Source organism: Cupressus sempervirens, chromosome 8 (assembly GCF_028749045.1).
Source record: "Cupressus sempervirens isolate cs-2001-9-10 chromosome 8, ASM2874904v1, whole genome shotgun sequence".
NCBI classification, from domain to species: domain Eukaryota; kingdom Viridiplantae; phylum Streptophyta; class Pinopsida; order Cupressales; family Cupressaceae; genus Cupressus; species Cupressus sempervirens.
In genome coordinates this window covers 555,054,062-555,074,152 of record NC_143125.1, presented here as the reverse complement: position 1 = coordinate 555,074,152, position 20,091 = coordinate 555,054,062, and the positions used below count along the sequence as shown (strand labels likewise).

Below are 20,091 nucleotides of genomic sequence, written 5' to 3'. Positions count from 1 at the left end.
ACTACTAAAACCATGCATAATCTAGTGGACTAGGCTATGAACCTAATAAATACTCCTTAGCTAGTCAGTTGTTGTCCCTTTGCTATAATTTGGTTGTCTTTTCCAGCTCTCTCTTGTGTGACCTCTTGTTTTTTTTTTTGAGGTTCATCTCATGTTATTTTTTGTTTCTTTCCTCTATTATTCTTCTCTCGTTCTTTTCTCTAGAACTCTGTTGAAGTAAAGGTTTTTGGTCCTTTAAAACTTGTTTTTACTTAATCAAAACAATTGATCCAACTTGTTTATTTATCCATCAACTATGTTTCCAAGAACCCAATTTTATGATAATGTTGACAACTATTTAGGATTAAGTATACTAATCATGCACTTAGTTCTATTTCATAGATTTGCAAAATGAAAGCTCAAATAATTCATCTACAAAAGGTTGTTTCTAAGAGCTAGAAGGTGTAGAAAGGTAATTACTAATTACATATGGTAAAGACAACTACAAAATTCATGATTTGGTAGCCAATTAAGTTATAATTAGCTATTTAAAATAATAAAAGTGGTTTAAAAATATTTTCTCAAGAATATATTATTTTCTAGCTAATTGCTAAAGAAATTATTCCAATACATCATCATTTATGTGTTTCCAATTTTAGAATTTAAATTTCTATATTATTATAAGGAACTAGAAGGAATTATCATTTTCTATATTTTTTATTATTTATTTATTGCAAAAGGTGAACTAATAATGCAATTGTTCAATAGATTTTTGGTTTTTTTATAATTTTAATAAAATGTCAATTTTGGTGATAATTCCACACACCAATAATGATAAGGAGGTGCCAATGTTTTCTATCATGGTGAGAGAAGCTTTTGGAATAACTAATTTAAATATCTAGTTCACTATAGCAGTCATGCCTCCACATGTTCCTCTATACAACAAAGGAGATATATATGAGTTTTTGGCCAATGGTATTGTTCCCATTCTAGGGGAAAATAAAATGATATAAGGTGTCAAACTTACAACAACCAAGCAAAAAATGGTTTGGGTATCCTCTTGTGAACCATAGGAGATGATCACTTGACAAATATGCTTCATTCTTGTGTTGGAAATTAACCAAGCTCTTGGTACAACTAGTTTACTGATGATGCACAGAAACCACATTCTAGATATGAGGCACCCATTAGGAATTTTATACAATGCCATGTACCAACTATTGAAGAAGCATAAGTTTCATGTTGATAAATTGAAATCCTTCTATTGAGTTTTTGATATTATAAAAGAGAGGACTGTAATACATGATTTTTTTGATACCCATAAAATATTTAATGATTAGAAGTCAACAACCTATAATAAGTGCATATCTCACTTCTTTTACCCTCCACAACTACCAATATTTAAAATTCAAAAGCACTAGAATCTCCTTGGACTTGTAGTTCTTCTTCAACAATTTCTTTTAGCTCTTGAATTTAATCATCAACTTCTTTATGGGGATTTATGTTCTTCAATATGGAAATTGCATCTTTTTCTCTTTTCTTTCTCTATAACCAACAAGGAGATTATTATAAATAAAATATCAAGAAAAGCTTCAAAATTTTAGGAAGACTTTGAACTCCAAGCATCCATCTCCAATTACTAGGTGTCTTACTAAGTCCTATATTGATGATGTATGATAAAAAATTACCTCAAGTGATTATAAATCCATTAGTACTCACTAAGACTTGCATTTCTTTAGTTGGGGAGGCCTCTTAAATATAAAATGGTGAAGAAATGATGCCATGATTATTCCCAAACCCACACATACTCTACCAAGAATGATAATTGTAGGTATGGGTGCAACAACCATGAAAATCACTCTATATATCTTTATAAAAGTTAACTTATTACATAGTTACTAGAATTAAGAGACCAAGGAGAATCCTATTTGGAATGGGCCAACAAGATGCTCTTGCATTAGTAGATTCATAACTGAATTGAAACCCAATTTATTCATCTCAAATAAAAAATTAAGCTATTGATTCTTTTGGCACACCTCCATTTCCCTATTTTGGTATACGTTTAATGAAGTGATATCTCTCAGTATAAGGCCCTAGTTAGTCTTTAGCAAAGAAAAACTTTGGTGTGGTGTTAAGCCCAAGGTTGTAGTGTTTCAAGTAGTAAAATAATAAATATGGGAGATTTTGTAATTAAATTCAATTTTTTTTTTAAATATTGATCTTCGGAGAGGAAATATTTATGCATAGCATACCTTAAATTTCAAATAAATAATCTCAAATGCACAACATGGTATAAATTAATTTTGAAAATGATCTAAAATAATTCTTAAATATATAGGAAAGACTTCTTGTTTTTCACTGATAATCTCTAGAAATCACATTGAAATAGTGCATAAATATATTTACACTCATATGACAATAATGGAAGTTCATAAAATCACAAAAAAATGATGTGAAATGATCCATAATTGTAAACCACATAAGCTTTAAATTTGAAACTAAACTAGAAGTGCCTACGATTCTCAGCCTGGATACTTCACAAATAAAATTACATTGATATGACAATCATAGGGAATGTTAAAATAGCAAAAAAAAATGTAAATTAATCCAAAGTAGAAACCTCACCCAAGGTTAATATCTTAAAGAAACTAGTAGTGTTTACAATTTGAAGTCTGCAATATCTTCATATATGATATAATTCCTTATTGATCCTTTAATCAAGAGTCAAATATATTTTTATATCTCCTATCATCCATCCTTCACACAAGCCTCTTAATATCTTCTTATGTCTCATTATATTTGGAAATTGGTGACCTTATGGAGAGAGATATTCATTCAAGGAGTTGTGTCTTGTAATAACTAATTTCGAATAAAGATCACACATTATGGTTGTTGAATTATTGTTGTTCCTTGTGAGGCACACATGTTGATTGTAGTAGCAACATGTATTTGTCCTTTTCTAATAATTTCTTATGTGTTTAATAATTATTAAACTTTAATTTTTAATTGCATTAAGATTTTTTTTTTACCTCTATGTTATTCTTCCATGTTCTTCAATCTTTTACTTCAACTTAAATCTTAAAGCCTTATACTAGTGACTTGAACTTTGGTACATTGCTTCTCTTGTAGAGATAGTATTCTTTGAGCAAAACTACTTTGCTTTTTTTAGGTTAATAGTTTTCTCTCAAATAAATTATGTTTGTACTCTATCTTTTATATAAAATGTCTCTTATGTTTTTCACTTGCATATTATTTGTCTCCATTGGAAAATTGGAGGGGTGACATATTATACATGATATATTTATCAGTTAAAGGGAACTAGCTCAATGGAATAGAACCTACTTTACAAGTAGAAGGATGGTGGTTCAATTCCATCATGCCCTGATATGACTATATTAATTATTAAACTAATACCAAATAAATTACCAACTATATTACCAAATGAATTACCAAATAAACTACCAAATAAATTACCAAATCAAATACTAAATAGACTACTAAATATACTACCAAATCAACTACCAAATTAACTACCAAATTAACTACCAAATATATTACAAACAATATGAAATAAATTACCAAATGCACTACCAAATAAACTACCAAATATATTATCAAATATTACACCAAATAAACTATTAGGACACATCAACAAATGACCAAGTCAATGATTAAAATAGTTTAGTCATAAATTTGGTTTTAGTTTAATGACCAGAAATAAACTACCATTGGCCACATGATCAAAATTAGTCATATATCTAAAAAAATTTGTACTTTATTTAGTAATATATTGTTGTTTTTGTACTAGTGAAGGGACTCGGGTTTAGTTGAAGAAGGACTCGGGTCAAACAATTTACGAATTATGGTATGGCTATAAACCTAATGTTTGTTATTTCAAAGTATTTGGAAGCAAATGTTATATGTTCAAGGAGTCAAGAAAAGAAAATTTTGATGTGAAAAGTGATGAAGGCATATTCCTAGGGTACTCTAACAAGAGAAAAGCATACAAATGTTTGAATCTTTCTACTACTCATAAAGTTATAGAAAGTGCACATGTAAAGATTGATGAATTTAGAGAAGAGTGTGAAGAACAAAGTAAAAAAGTGTTGGAATTAAAGATAGAGTAACTAAGAGGGGGGGTGAATCAGTTACTATCAAAAATTCATCCACAAATCCCTTAGATGTCTTAAAGATCTAGTAACTACTTTTACTTGGTAAACAACTGTTGTAACTCGGTAAATTAAACTATTATAATCATACATGTAACTGAAAATAAAGTGAACACAAGAAACACTAGATTTAACATGGAAACCCAATATGGGAAAAACCACCAAGCGACTAGTTACCAATTTTTCACTCTTCTGAAGTGAGCCCTGTTAGGAGCCAACCATGTTAAAGGTTATAATACACACTATTAGGTGTGACCTTGTTAGAGGATTTAATCATTCTATTAGGAGTGGCCTTGCTAGAGGTCTTTAGAAAAATTCAACTAAACTATCACCTTGTTAGAGGATTTACAAAATGGCTATTAAACCAACTCTCTTAAGAGATTTGAAATCACTGCTACAATGGTTAGAAAGCAACAATGAATTGACCTGAAAAAGATGCAACTGAATTTGCTGGATACAAGTCTCTATTCAGCATCATTAGATCCTCCTTGATCAAATATGGCTTTGCTTCTTCTCAATGATCTCTAATCATCCTTCGAATCTGCTTCCAAAATAATCAATCTTCATATCACATTAACTATTTTTTCTTCATCATACCACAATTATAAATTGGCAACTTGACTTCTTACTTATACCATTTAGATTGTCAAGTCGGCCTATTTACATGTTTCATTTACCAACAAACCATTCATCAGTTAGCTACAGATATTATTCTTAAACAAATAATCATTCTATACTGGCCGACCTTGCTTGGTAAATACTGCTTCCAAAATTTCCAGAGTTAACCGTCTTGACTTGGTTAACATTACAATATCTTAAAATCCATTGGCTGCCGAGTTTACTCGGTAAGAATTGCTTTTACCAAATTACCTTTGATGACCGAGTGAACTCTGTAAGAACTAAATCCTTCAATTACTGAGTGATTTTGGTAAGAACTACTTTTGTAATGTTTTCTTTGATTACCGAGTGAGTTTTGGTAAGAGATAAATTTTTTTGATTACCTTGAAGGCTTGGTAACCAACTGTCTACTCGATAGATACTACAAGCTATCTTTACTAACCTTTTGAGCTTAGTAGACACTGTCTATTGCCTTGCTAACCTTTTGAGCTCGGTAGGCACTATTCTTTGCTTTACTAACTTTTTGAGTTCGGTAGGAACTATCTGATGACTGATATGACATTTGTGTGACATCAAAGACAACACACAATTGAACAATTGTAACCAATAATCTCCCTCTTTGGCATTGATGGCAACACAACATGTCATAGCAGAATAAAATTTGAAAACAATTCTTTTAGTGACAACACTCCCTCTTAAAAAAGCTCCCCCTCTTACAAAAACTCTTATTATTTGCAAATTTTAGAAAGATATGATATTCTCCCTCTTTGGCAACACATGCCAAAGATAACTCAAAACAACTGAATAACATTGTACCTAATGTACTGATTCATATGCAATGTCTTCATTAATTTGCTGCATCAACTAATAGATTTTTAGCTCTATTCCTATTGATGCATTACTAAAACTATATTTTAGTGAGCTTCAAATAGGGGAATGACCCCTAACTTACCTCTTAGATATAAGAATGCATCCTTAGGTAAAGGCTTTGTGAATATGTCAGCAATTTGTTCCTTTGTATGCACATATTCCAATCTTATTTCCTTTTCTTCCACCAATTCTCTAACAAAGTGATACTTTATGGTAATGTGCTTGGTTTTTGAATGCATCACTAGATTTATAGAGATGTTAATTGCACTTGTGCTATCACAAAACATAACAATAGGGTCTTTGGTTTCTTGCTTCATACCTTCCAATAATTGTTACCATACAATGTTTGAGCAATTTACTACTGCTGCAACATATTTAGCCTCTCTTGTGGATTGAGATGTACAATTTTTCTTTTTGCTCATCCAAGAAACCAACCTTTTTCCAAGAAAGAAAGATCCTCCACTTGTGCTCTTTCTGTCATCAATATTTCCTGCCCAATCTGCATCAGTGAACACCTTTAAGTCCAATATTCCTTCAAGTTTATACCATAATCAATATTCTTCAGTTCCTTTCAAGTATCTCATGATCCTTTTGATTGCCATCACGTGATTTTCTTTTGGTTTTGCTGAGAACCTTGCTACAATTCCTACTTCAAGGGAAATGTCTGGTCTTTTGTCCACTACATATTGCAACTTTCTAATCATAGATCTATAAAATGTCTGATCCACTTCCTTTGATTCATCATCCTTGGTGAGTTTTAATCCAGTGCACATAGGAGTCCCAACTAATTTGTAGTCTTCCATACCAAACTTTTTCAGTATCTCCTTGATGTATTTAGATTGAGTGATGTAAATGCCATTCTTTTTCTATTAAATTTGAAGACTAACAAAGAATTTTATCTCACCAAACATTGACATTTCAAATTCCTTGTTCATCTATTCTAAAAATTCTTTGCAAAGATCATCATTACCTATGAACAAAGTATCATCTACAAATATTTCTACCAAAACAATTTTATTATCTAGTCCTTCCTTTATGTACAAATTGCTATTTTCATTAATTCTTTGAAAACCAATCTGAATAAGATAGTTATGCAGTCTTTCATACCATGCTCTAGGGGCTTGTTTTAGACCATATAATTCTATATGCAACTTATAGACCATGTCCTTCTTGTCTGGATCAATAAAACCTTCAAGCTACTCAATGTAAACCTCTTCCTCCAATATGCCATTGAGAAATGCTGACTTGACATCCATCTGATAAACTTTGTATCCTTTTAATGTAGCATATGCAAGTAAAGTTATGACACCTTCCAATCTTGCAACAAGAGAAAAAGTTTCTCCATAGTCTACACCTTCTTCTTGTGAATATCCTTTGCATACTAATCTAGCTTTGTTCCTTGATACCTTACCATCTTCATTTAGTTTGTTTCTGAATACCCACTTTGTTCCAATCACATTCTTGTCTTTGTGTCTAGGTACAAGAGTCAATGTTTTTTATTTCTCTATCTATTCTATCTCTTTATTCATAGCTTTAATCCAACTTTCATTGTCTAGTGCATCTTTGACATTTCTAGATTCAAAATCAGCAAGTAAACAAGTGCCTTTCAACTTACTTCTTGTCATTGTTCCTTCTGATTTATCACCAATGATCTGATCTGGTACATGATGCTTTCTAACATATTTAGCTAACATGGGCTCCTTTCCTTTTGAATGACCTGCATTGTTGTCCTTCTATCTCTCAACTTCTGGTTGTGATTCAGGTTGCTCGGGCTTGGTAGATGCTAACTCAGTAGCTTTTTTTTGCAACTTGGGTTCTTGTAGCTCGATAGATGCTAACTCGGTTTGAACTTCTTGTGACTCAGTTAATGAAGCCTTTAGAGTTGAGGATTCTTAATTGATAGGTATACTTGGTATTGTGTCAGGTTTAATGTAAACAAATCTTTCATAGTCTTCAGGTTCCTTTTTTCTTTTTTCTTTTGTTCTTTCTGCAAACTCATCAACATTCACATATGCACTTTCTATAACTTTATGAGTAGATAAGATCAAACATCTATATGCTTTGCTTTTGCAAGAGTATCCCAAAAATATTTCTTCATCACTTTTTACATCAAATTTACCTTTCTTAGATTCTTTCAAAATGTAACATTTGCTTCCAAATACCTTTAGATAACTCACATTGGGTTTGTAGCCATACCACAATTCATAGGGTGTTTTGAATGAGTCCTTCAGCTATACTCGATTCAATGTATGAACTGCAGTGCTGATGGCTTCCTTCTAGTATTTGATAGAAATGCCATTCTCAATCATTAAGGTTCTTGCACAATCCATGATAGATATGTTCCTTCTTTCTACTATCCCATTTTGTTTAGGAGTTCTAGGTGTTGAAACCTATCTTTTGATTCCTCTTCTAATACAAAAGTTATTAAACTCATGTGAAATGAATTCACCACCTCTGTCATACCTTAAGCATTTTAGTCTTTTTTCTGTTTCCTTTTCTACTCTACCCAGATACCATTTGAACTTTTCAAATGCTTCTGATTTCTCTTTAAGGTACATGACAATCATCATTCTTGAATAATCATCAACAAATAGAATGAAGAATTTTTCACCAGTATAACTATCAATGCCAATAGGTCCACACAAATTAGTATGCACAATTTCTAGAACTTCTTTAGTCTAAAAGTTCTTTCTTTTAAAACTAGTCTTTCCCATTCTACTAATTTGACATTTCTTGCATAGACCAACCTCAGGTTTCTTTATGTCAGGAATACCTCTTACTTTCTTGAATTTACTAATCTTTATTAAGTTGTCAAAGTTTACATGACACAACCTCCTATGCCATAACCAACTTTCTTCAATTTGAGCAATGAAACATGAACATTCACCTAGTTCAAGATAAAATAAGTTACCTTTTGTTTGAGTGCTAGATCCAATCAGCTTTCCTTTGCCATCTAGTAATCTTGCTTTTCCATGCATGAATTCTACCTTGAATCCATTATTGAGTAGTTGTGACACACTCAACAAATTGTGCTTTAGTCCTTCTACCCAATATGTATTATCACACACAAGTTCCTTGGTTAGAGAGATTCTTCCTTTTCCTTTTATACAATAAGGTTCATTGTTACCAAATCTTACACTACCACCATCATAGTCTTCAAAATTTTCAAACTTAGTTTTATCACAAGTCATATGATGAGAACAACCACTATCTATGATCCATGTATCATTTTTGTTCATATGAGAAATTAGTGCTATTTCCTCATCATTATCAAATTCATCTTTTATAGCAATGTAGACAATTTCATCTTCTTCCTCATCATCAGAATCATTGAAATATTTTGCCATAAAACATGCTTTCTTACCTTTATCCTTGAAAGATTTGAAGTCTTTCTTTCCATTGTACTTGTGACCTTTCTTTTCATTTTTTCTTTGCTTATTTGGGCACCTAGCAGCAATATGTCCAATTTGTCTACAAGAGAAACATATTAGAGGAAATTTACCTTTGTATTTTCCTTTGCCTCTTGAATATTTTCTTGCTAGTGGGGCTTCAACCACTTCAAGATCACTATCTGAACTTTGTTCTGATTCTTCATCACTTTCTGATTATGGTTCCTTCATCTTTTTCCCTTTTTCTTTGAGTGGAAGCTTGGTTTCAAATGCTGACTCAACATTCTTGGTAGCTAGAACATAGTTGTCATAGTTGTCTAGTTCAAATGCAGTCAATCTTCCAACTATGGCTTCTAAATTTATTTGATGATTTGCTTCACATCTCCTTTCTTGGATTGTAGAAACTCTGATTGCATAAATGGGAAGTAGAGCTCTAAGAACTTTACTTATAACTATCTCCTTACTGATATCTCCTTTAAATGCTTTGATTGCACTAACACATGCTTTAACTCTTTCAACATACTTTGCAACATTTTCATCCTCATTTGGTCAAATTGTCCTCTCAAACTTTCTGCTTTGGCTCTTCTCACATTATCATCTCCTCCATAGATTTCTTTTAGCTTGTTCCACATCTCAAATGCAATTTTGCAATCCTTGATTTTATCAAATTCTTCATAAATCAAAGTGGATGCTATATCTATCATCATGTTGTTGTGAGCCTTCTTTTTAGCAATATCATTGACAAATAATGTACCAGAAGGTTCTGCATATTTTTCATCAAGGCACTTCAGTCCTGTATCTCTAATGGAAGCTAGATGAAGTCTCATTAGTCCTTGCCATGCTGAGAAGTTGTCTCTATTAAATTTTGGAATTTCCCTTTTGTAAGACATCTTGATCTTTAGCTTAGATCCTTGAAATCTTTCCTTGTAAGCACCAAAAGCTATGATACCAATTGTTGGAATTAAAGATAGAGTAACTAAGGGGGGGGGGTGAATCAATTACTATCAAAAATTCATCCACAAATCCCTTAGATGTCTTAAAGATCTAGTAAGTACTTTTAATTGGTAAACAACTGCTGTAACTCGGTAAATTAAACTATTATAATCATGCATGTAACTGAAAATAAAGTGAACACAAGAGACACTAGATTTAACGTTGAAACCCAATATGGGAAAAACCACCAAGTAACTAGCTACCAATTTTTCTCTCTTTTGAAGTGAGCCTTGTTAGGAGCCAACCCTATTAAAGGTTATAATACACACTGTTAGAGGATTTAATCACCCTGTTAGGAGTTGCCTTGCTAGAGGTCTTTAGAACAATTCAACTGAACTGTCACCTTGTTAGAGGATTTACAAAATGGTTGTTAAACCAACTTTATTAAGAGATTTTAAATCACTGCTACAATGGTTAGAAAGCAACAATGAATTGACCTGAATAAGATGTAACTGAATTTTCTGGATACAGGTCTCTGTTCAGCATCATTAGATCCTCCTTGATCAAATATGGCTTTGCTACTTCTCAATGATCTCTAATCATCCTTCCAATCTGCTTCCAAAATAATCAATCTTCATATCACATTAAATTTTTTTCTTCATCATACTACAATTATAAATTTTCAACTTGACTTCTTACTTATGCCATTCAGATTGTCAAGTTAGCCTATTTACATGTTTCATTCACCAATAAACCATTCATCAGTTGGCTATAGATGTTATTCTTAAACAAATAATCATTCTATACTGGCTGACCCTGCTTCCAAAATTTCTAGAGTTAACCTTCTTGACTCGGTTAACATTACAATATCTTAAAATCCTTTGGCTATCGAGTTTACTTTGTAAGAACTGCTGTTACCAAATTACCTTTGATGACCGAGTGAACTTGGTAAGAACTAAATCATTTAATTACCGAGTGATTTCGGTAAGAACTTCTTTTGTCATGTTTTCTTCAATTATAGAGTGAGTTCGATAAGAGCTAAATTTCTTTGATTACCTTGAAGGCTCAGTAACTAGCTGTCCACTTGGTAGATATTGCAAGCTATGTTTACTAACCTTTTGGGCTCAGTAGACACTATCTATTGCCTTGCTGACCTTCTGAGCTTGGTAGGCACTATTCTTTGCTTTACTAACTTTCTGAGTTTGGTAAGCACTATCTGATGACTAATATCACATTTGTGTGACATCAAAGACAACACATAATTGAACAATTGTAACCAATAGAAAAGAACCTAAAAACTATAGAAAAATTGCTTACTATGAACCTATTACTTTACCTAAAGTTTAAGAAAATGCAATTAGAAGTCATTAGTCTTCACCACCTAGGTCCCCAAAATCCTCAATTCAACCCAAGTTTTAGCTAGTGCAATCTAAGTCTTAGTCGAAAGGACATGAGGTTTAACTAGTGCAAACTAAGTCATTTAATGGACCCAAGTCATAGACAATGGGACCCCAACATGATTTAGAAGATCATTTTGAGCAAGGTGGACTGAGTGAAACAAGTACAAAATCCAAAAAGAAGGAGCCTAGACTTGCTGTATATGTCAACAGGCATCATGCACCTGAGAAAATATTTAAAGATTAGTTTGAAGGCATAATGATAGGAAACAAATTAAGAGGTACATGTTTTCTTACTAAGTTTGAACCTAGAATTTTTAAAGATGCATTAGAAAATGAAATTTTGATAGAGGCAATGCATGAAGAGATTGATCAAATTGAAAGGAACAAAACTTGGACTCTTATTCCAAGACCCAAGGGCAAAAATGTAATTGTCACAAAATGGGTATTTAGAAATAAGTTGAATGAAAATGGAGAAGTTTCAAGAAATAAGGCAAGGCTAGTTTGCAAGGGTTATGCTGAAGAGGAAGTAATTGACTATGGAAATTTTTTTTCTCATGTTGCTAGACTAGAATGTGTTAGAACACTACTCGCATATGGAACACATAAAGGATTCATAGTATATCATATGGATGTTAAATCAACATTCTTTAATGGAATCTTAGAAGAGAAAGTCTACATTAAGAAACCATAAGGTTTCATAGATCCTAACAAAAGGGATATGGTTTTCATATTACATAGAGTTTTGTATGGTATCAAACAAGCCCCCAGGGCTTGGTATGAAATATTACATAATTATCTCATATATATTGATTTTCAAAGGACTAATGATAACATCAGCGTATACATCAAAGGACTAGATAAGAAGAGAGTGTTGGTAGAAATCTTTTTGGATGATAGATTATTTATTGGAAATGATGAATTGTGTAAATATTTTTATGTGGAAATGAGTAAAGAATTTGAAATGTTAATGTTTGGAGAGATTAAATTCTTTGTTGGCTTGCAAATTCAATCGATGAAGGACGGTATCTACATTACTCAATCAGTATACATCAAGGAGACATTGAAGAAATTTGTAATGGAAGATTCTAGACTAGTTGGAACACCTATGTCTACTAGACATAAGCTTTCCAAAATTAATGATTCCAAGGAGGTAGACTAGACTACATATAAATCAATAATTGGAAAACTTTCAAATGTAGTGCACACAAGACTTGATATTGCATTAGCAGTTGGTATGGTGGTAAGATTCTCTACTAATCTAATGGAAAACTATATGATGGCAATTAAAAGAATAATGAGATATCTAAAAGGTACTGAAGATTATGGTTTGTGGTATAAGAAAGGAGGCAACTTTGAAATGAAATAATTCACTGATGTTAATTGGATAGGAAGTGTTGATCACAGGAAGAGCACTAGTGGTAGAGAATTATTTCTTAGAAAGAAGCTGGTATCTTGGACAAGCATGAAGTAGAATTGTATCTCTTAGTCTATAGTAGACGTAGAATATGTTGCAGTAGCAGTCAATTATTCCAACATTGCTTCATTCAAACAACTATTTCCAGGTATGGAGGAGATCAAGGATCCAGTTGTTATCTTCTATGATAACATCAATGCAATCAACAAATCCAAGAATCCAGTGATGCATACTAACACCAAGAACATTGCAATGAAATATCATTTCTTGAGAAAATTGGTGCAGTACAAGGAGGTGATATTAGAATATGTGAATACAAAAAGAACAAATTGCAAACATATTCACCAAGCCATTACCTAAGGATGTATTTGTGTATCTAAGAGGTAAGCTAGGAGTTATTCCCCTATTTGAAACTCACTAAATAATGTTTATTGATACATCAACAAAGAAGTTTAAAGATCACAAAAGTTGATGCAATATTGATAGAGTAGATTACATATGAATTAGTACATCAGGTACATGAAAAATACATTGATTTTTGTCTTTGGCATAAGATGTCAAAGAGGGAGAGTTTGTTATATCATAAATCAAAAAATTTGAGTCAGATGTCAAAGAGGAGAGTTTTTTGTTAGAAGGAGAAATTATAGTCAAAGAAATTAGAGAAATCAGAGAGATTGATGTTAGAGGGAATTCACACTAATAGAGCGAGTTCTCATTGATAAGAATTTTAATGAAACTAAGGATATTATCCTTAATTGTATTTTTTCTCTAAGAGATTCTTTGTATTATGACATGTGTTGCCATCAGTACTAAAGAGGGAGATTTTTGGATACAATCATTCAATTATATTTTATCTTTGACGTTACAAAACTGTCAAGCCTATTATTGAGTAATCGGTGTCAATTGAGCTTACTCAGGCATTAAAGGAGGTTTCCTATATATGCTAAGCATTCTAGAAAAAACACCAGATAAATAATGTTAATCAAGTTCACTTGGTTACAAAAAAAAAATAGCATAGAACCAATGTTAATTGAGCTCACTCAGTTACCGAGAGAGGTCTAGAAGAAATTATTTTCTGAGTTAGTGTTGACCGATTTGGGTAGGCTAACGAGGATTTTCCTGTATTAGCATATTGGATCTAACAATTTTGTTTGTTAGCTCAAGCCAATTCAAGGGATGAATATTGTTTATTTGAAAGTGTATTCAACATGACTTAACAAGGTAAATCATATAAATATAATATCAAGTTGAGGATTGAATTGTAGTAAGCATGGGATTGAAAAAGATAAATTAAGGAAGTGAATTGACAGAATATCAGAGTATCCAAATTGACTGAGCTATAAAGAACATTCTGATCAAGGAGGATCAAGTATTTAAGCCATAATAGAGATCTAAAGTTAGAAAAGATAGTTGCATTAGCAATCAAACCAAGTCATTTTTACTCTTTAATAATTGTAGCAATGAATCAAATCTCTTAATACTGTTAGCCTAATAGCTATTAGCCTGTTAGCCTATTAGCCATTTCTAGATTGAAGTGTTTGAAGACCTCTAACAAGGCAACTCCTAATAGGATGAACTAAATCCTTTAATAGGTTTATACCTAATATTTTTTTTTGTAATGTTTAATAGGGTTGGCTCCTAATAGGGCTCACTTCAGAAGAGTGATAAAAATAATAACTAGTTACAGTTGGTGGTTTTTTCAAATTGGGTTTCCATGTTAAATCTTAATGTCTCTTGTGTCTATGCCATTTTCTTTATGATTTTGCAACTAAGTTAATCAAGGTTAAACACACTAAATGTCTTAAGAAGTGTGTACCAAGTGACAATAATTCCTAGTGTAAACTGAGTGTTCCTGTGTTAACCGAGTTACAATAGTATTTCAATTTTAGTAGAGTTTGGTTTTCTTTTGTATTGACATCTTAAGGGATCATGGATTTTTTTTTGTGGTAACTAATTCACCCCTCCCCTCTTAGTTACTCCTCTTATATCTCCAATAGTAATTATGCATTATTTTGGGCATTTCTATCAAAAAAGGGAGAATATATCTATAAGAGGGACTATAGAATATAACATATGTATATTAGGAAGAATAAAAAATCTAAGGGGCAATACAAAAATGGGAAAATATAGTTATGTATGATAGAGCTACAAAAACAATTTTGATAAATAAAAAATAGAGTTAGTGTCAATTGAGTATCAGCACAATAGTCAAAACTAAATTACAAACCCAAGTACATTGATAGGGGAGTTTTGACTTATCTTTTTGAGCATTAATAATTTTTGGTATGATAAGTGTTTTTGTCACTAATCCCAAAGGGGGACATTGTTGACCTTATGGTCAAATCATTTGTCAATTAGTGCAAAAAATCTTGTGTTGGAAATATAAGAGGGGTAGCTAAGAGGGGAGGGGTGAATCAATTACCACAAAAATAAATCCTAGATCTCTTGGATGTCAATATAAATCAAAACTCTGTGAAAATCAAAATCTATTGTAACTCGATAAATACTAAAATAACTCAAAAAAATGCTTAACGTGAAAACCTTAAGATATTATTTGTGGTTAATCTTACTTTAACTTAGTTTCATACACATAACAGAAATAGCATGAACATAATTGCCACCAAGATTTAACATGGAAACCCAATTTGGGAAAAACCACCAATTGCAACTAGTTATTAATTTTTACTCTTCTAAAGTGATCTCTAATAGGAGCCAACCTTATTAAAGGTAAAAAAAACATTGTTAGGCGTGACCCTATTAGAGGATTTAATCACCCTATTAAGAGTGGCCTTGTTAGAGGTCTTTAGACACTTCAATAGAAATGCCACCTTGTTAGAGGATTTACAAATAGTTATTAAGCCAACTCTATTAAGAGATTTAGATCATTTCCACAATGGTTAGAGGGATACAATGAGATGACTTGATTTCTAATGCAACTAAATTTTTTATTATAGATCTCAATTCTAGCTTGTATACTTGATCCTTCATGATCAAATGTATCTTTGCAGCTCAACGAGGATATTCTACTTATCCTTCTAATTTCCTTCCTCTAAGCATCATTAAATATTCAATTATGTTCTACATATTCAATCCTCAACTTGACCTTATATTTGTATCTTACACATTTTCAAGTCAACTTGAATACAACTTAGAATAATTAATATTCATCTTCTCAATCGACTAGAACCAACAAATAATTCAATTGAACTCAATATCCCAAAACAAGAAAATCCTTTGTTAGCCGACCCTACTTGGTAGATACTAACTCAAAGAAATTTTCATGTGTTAACCAAGTGAACTTAGTTAACACTGCATATTCACAAAGTTCCTTTGGTAACCAAGTGAGCTTGGTTAATACTGGTTCCATCCAACATTTCCTTTATTAACCAAGTGAGCTTAGTTAACACTCAACTTCTACAAACTTTCCTCTATCACTTTAGTGAACTTGGTAGATATTGTCTTCTAAACTAGGCAAATTCTAGAATGCTCGACAGACACAAGAAGTTGTCTTCAATGCCCAAGTGAGCTTGGCATACATTGACTGGTAATGGTATGAGATTTTGCATAACATTAAAGGAAATACACAATTAATCAGTTATTTCTAGCAACTTGATCATTTGGTTGGTCATAGTGTTAACTAAGCTATTGCAGTGTAAACCAGGTTGTTATAGTATCAACCAAGCAAGAAGTAAATGTTAACCATGCGAAATAGAAAAATAATGTAAACTAAGCTAGCCATCTTAACCAAGTAGACAAAATGTAGTGTTGATCAAGCTTCAATGTCAACCAAGTTCTAAATAAATAGCACCCATCCCCCCTCCCTCCCTCCCTAAGCTTTATGTCAATGAGCTCTTAAGCAGTACACCCCCCTGCCCATTTAAAATTGTACAGTCCAAATTTTAAATTTTCACAACATGTTTTTAATAAATGTATATAAAATTACCATAGTAAAGTTATTTACTATGCTAAATTTACACACACACACACACACACACAATAGATCTGATAGGAAAATATAGATAGCCACTAAAATTTGTACATTAGATCTGATTCTTTTCCAATACCTACAACCCAATTTTATCAATCAAATTACAAATTTCTAAAACTTTCTAGATAAGGGTTTCCATCCTTTCATTCATTTACAGATGTCTTTAAAAATGAAGAACAATAAAACACAAACCAGAGTTTCTAATTTCCAATTTGTATACATATGTTTCTCAAAATAATGAACAACCACATTCACACATAAGGGTTTCAAATCATCAAATTTCTTACAGAGGTTTCCTAAAGTGAAGAACATTAAATATGTAAACAAGAGTTTCAACCTAGAGGAATTCTCAAAATAGGAACACAACAGACATAGAGAAGATAGGAATTTGAAGAATGAGAAACTGTTGCACAAACCCACAAGATCCTACCTATATCTGATGCTAAAACAATAAAAACTCAAAACATGCAAGAATTTTCTTCCTTTCAAAAACCCTCTTCTTAGAAAATTAGCTCTTCCAAACCTTGGTTCTCACAAAAATTAGTTCTAGATCTTTGATAAAGAGCTATCACCTAAATTTAGAGATTCGATTGTGTAATCATGTGAGAAGACTCGTCGATTTTTATCTTTTATCATTTTATTATATTTTAAATATTCATGCACAACCTTTTTACCATTTGATTAAAATATCTTTATCAAATTAATTTATTTTCTCTCTTTAATTAATTTATTATATTTTAATTTCATGGATAAGCTTTATGCAATTTAACTAAAATAAACTTTATTAAATTTATGTTTTCTCTCTCTTATCAAATCACGAGACGCTTTTAATATAATATTTATTAAATTTAACTAATAATATTATTTAGAGTTTATTATTAAAATAAAACTCCTAAATAAATTATTATTAAGTTAAATAAATATGCAATCTTGAAATTAGACTTTGATTAATCTTTTAAATTTAATTCTTTTATTTAATTAATTTCTCAATTAATTAAATATAATTAAATATTGAAATTTATTTATAAAATTTTCATTAAATTATCTTTTAATTTGATTTAATTATAACTAAAATCACAACAACCCACAAAACCAAATACAACAACTCAACTAAAGGCAAAGAACACAATCAAACTCCAGGGTCTAAATTGCAAATCTACATCACTTGGCAAATTCGAATGGGTAAACAACTCAGATACTTTTGCTACTTTCTAGGACAATTAGCTTGGGTTAAGATTTTGAGTCAAGAGTTATCTCCCCACTTATACCATTGAGATACTATGATAGGGTACACTCATTGTGACAATTTAGGGAAGTTGATACCTAGTACATGCAATCTGTATAAAATCCACGCATGTGCATATACATATAATCTGAACTAAACAGGCAATGGAAGGGAATGGTACATTGTGTACATCCTAACTAGCAGGTGACTACGACTCCCTCCCTCAACCATATCAAGAATACCAATCATAAAGTAAAATAAATAAGTACACCATACACATGCAAGTATGTGGTGAGTAACTATAGAAAATACATATAAATCATTCCTCTAACTAACATCATGAAATAACTAAAAGTCACTAAATAAACATATATATCATCATCAAAATAATCATGAACATATGAAATAACTGAATAACTCAAGTAGCTCATTACATAACTCAACTGAGTATTAAATAACATCTAATCAATCTAGTAAGCAAGTTCCACTAATCATAAAATAAAATCAGAAAGCTGGCCTGAAAGAATCTGACAATACCATCAAAAATGTTAAGTAGGGCTAGGCATTACATATCATTGTTACTCTCTATTAATTGTAGCAATGTATCAAATCTCTTACTAGAGTTAGCTTAACATCTATTTTCCAAATCCTCTAACAAGGTGACATTTCTAGATTGAAGTGTCTAAAGACCTCTAACAAGGTCACTCCTAATAGGGTAATTAAATCCTTTAATACATTTGGCTCCTAATAGGGCTCAGTTTAGAAGAGTGAAAAAGAGTAACTAGTTGCAATTGGTGGTTTTTCCCAAATTTGGTTTCCATGTTAAATCCTAGTGTCATATGTGTTCATGTTGTTTTCTTTCTATTTCTGCAACTAAATTAATTAAGGTTAATCACAATAAAAAATTTAAGAATAATTTATTTTACTGATTGTCAAATATTAGAGATTCTTAGTGTTTGTTGAGTGATTCAGTGCCAACCAAGTTACAACAATATTTTTAGTTTCAACAGAGTTTGGTTTTGATTTGTATTGACATCTAAGAGATATGGTATTTTTTTTTTTGTGGTAATTGATTCACCCATCCTCTCTTAGTTACTTCTCTTATATTTCCAACAATTAGTATCAGAGTTTTTGGTTCTTATAGAGAAGGTTTCATGGACCTAAGCTAAAGATCAAGATGTCTTACAGAAGGGAGAGTCTTAAGCTGAACAAAGATAACTTCAAGGCATGGAAGGAACTCATGAGATTGTATTTGGAAACCATTGGAGAATTAGGCCTAAAGTACCTAGACACTAGTCATGTGGCACATCTTGAAACTATGATTGTTGAAGAAATTTCAAAAAAGAAAAATCATAACATTATGATGATTGGTATTGCTTCAACTCTCAACTATGTTAAATTTGATGAACTTAAAGACTGTCATACTAGTATTGAGATGAAAATCAAGCTGAAAGATATCTATGGAGGTGATAAAAATGTAAGGAGAGCCAAGGCAGAAAGTCTCAAAGGTTAATTTGTTCAAATGAGGATGAGAGAAGATGACAACATTTTAAAAAATAGTGATAGAATCAAAGCCAGTGTGTGTGTAATCAAGGCCTCGGGAGGAAAGATAGATGATGGAACATTGGGAAGAAAGGTTCTCTAAACACTTCTTCCTATATATATAATTAGAGTTTTAGCAATTCAAGAAATGAGATGTAATCCTAAGAATGACCTATTATTGGATGCACTCATGGGAAGGTTGACAACATTTGAGTTAGATAACTATTATAACTTTGTTCTTAACTCTAGCAACCATGAGTCTACATTTCAAGCCATGCTATCACTCAAGAAGAAAGATACAAAATATAAAATGTAATCTGATAGTGAGGATGAAGATGGTTTTGATGAAGATCTTGAAGTCATTGAAGCATTACTTGCAAGAAGATTTCCCAAGGGAAAAGGGAAGTACAAAGGCAAGATTCCTTTGATCTATTTTTCTTGTGAAGAAGTTGGTCACATTGTTACAAGGTGTCCAAACAGAGAATGAAAATAAGAAAAGAAGAATGATAAGTACAAGAAAAAGAAGGACTTCAAAAGCTACAAGGACTACAAAGAAAAAGGTAA

General features: G+C 31.6%; 1 pseudogene; it reads right to left on the bottom strand.

The window, feature by feature from the left end:
* Nucleotides 1-1,196: 1,196 nt before the first annotated feature.
* Nucleotides 1,197-1,829, bottom strand: LOC149543631 (putative inositol transporter 2 pseudogene; annotated as a pseudogene).
* Nucleotides 1,830-20,091: the final 18,262 nt, after the last annotated feature.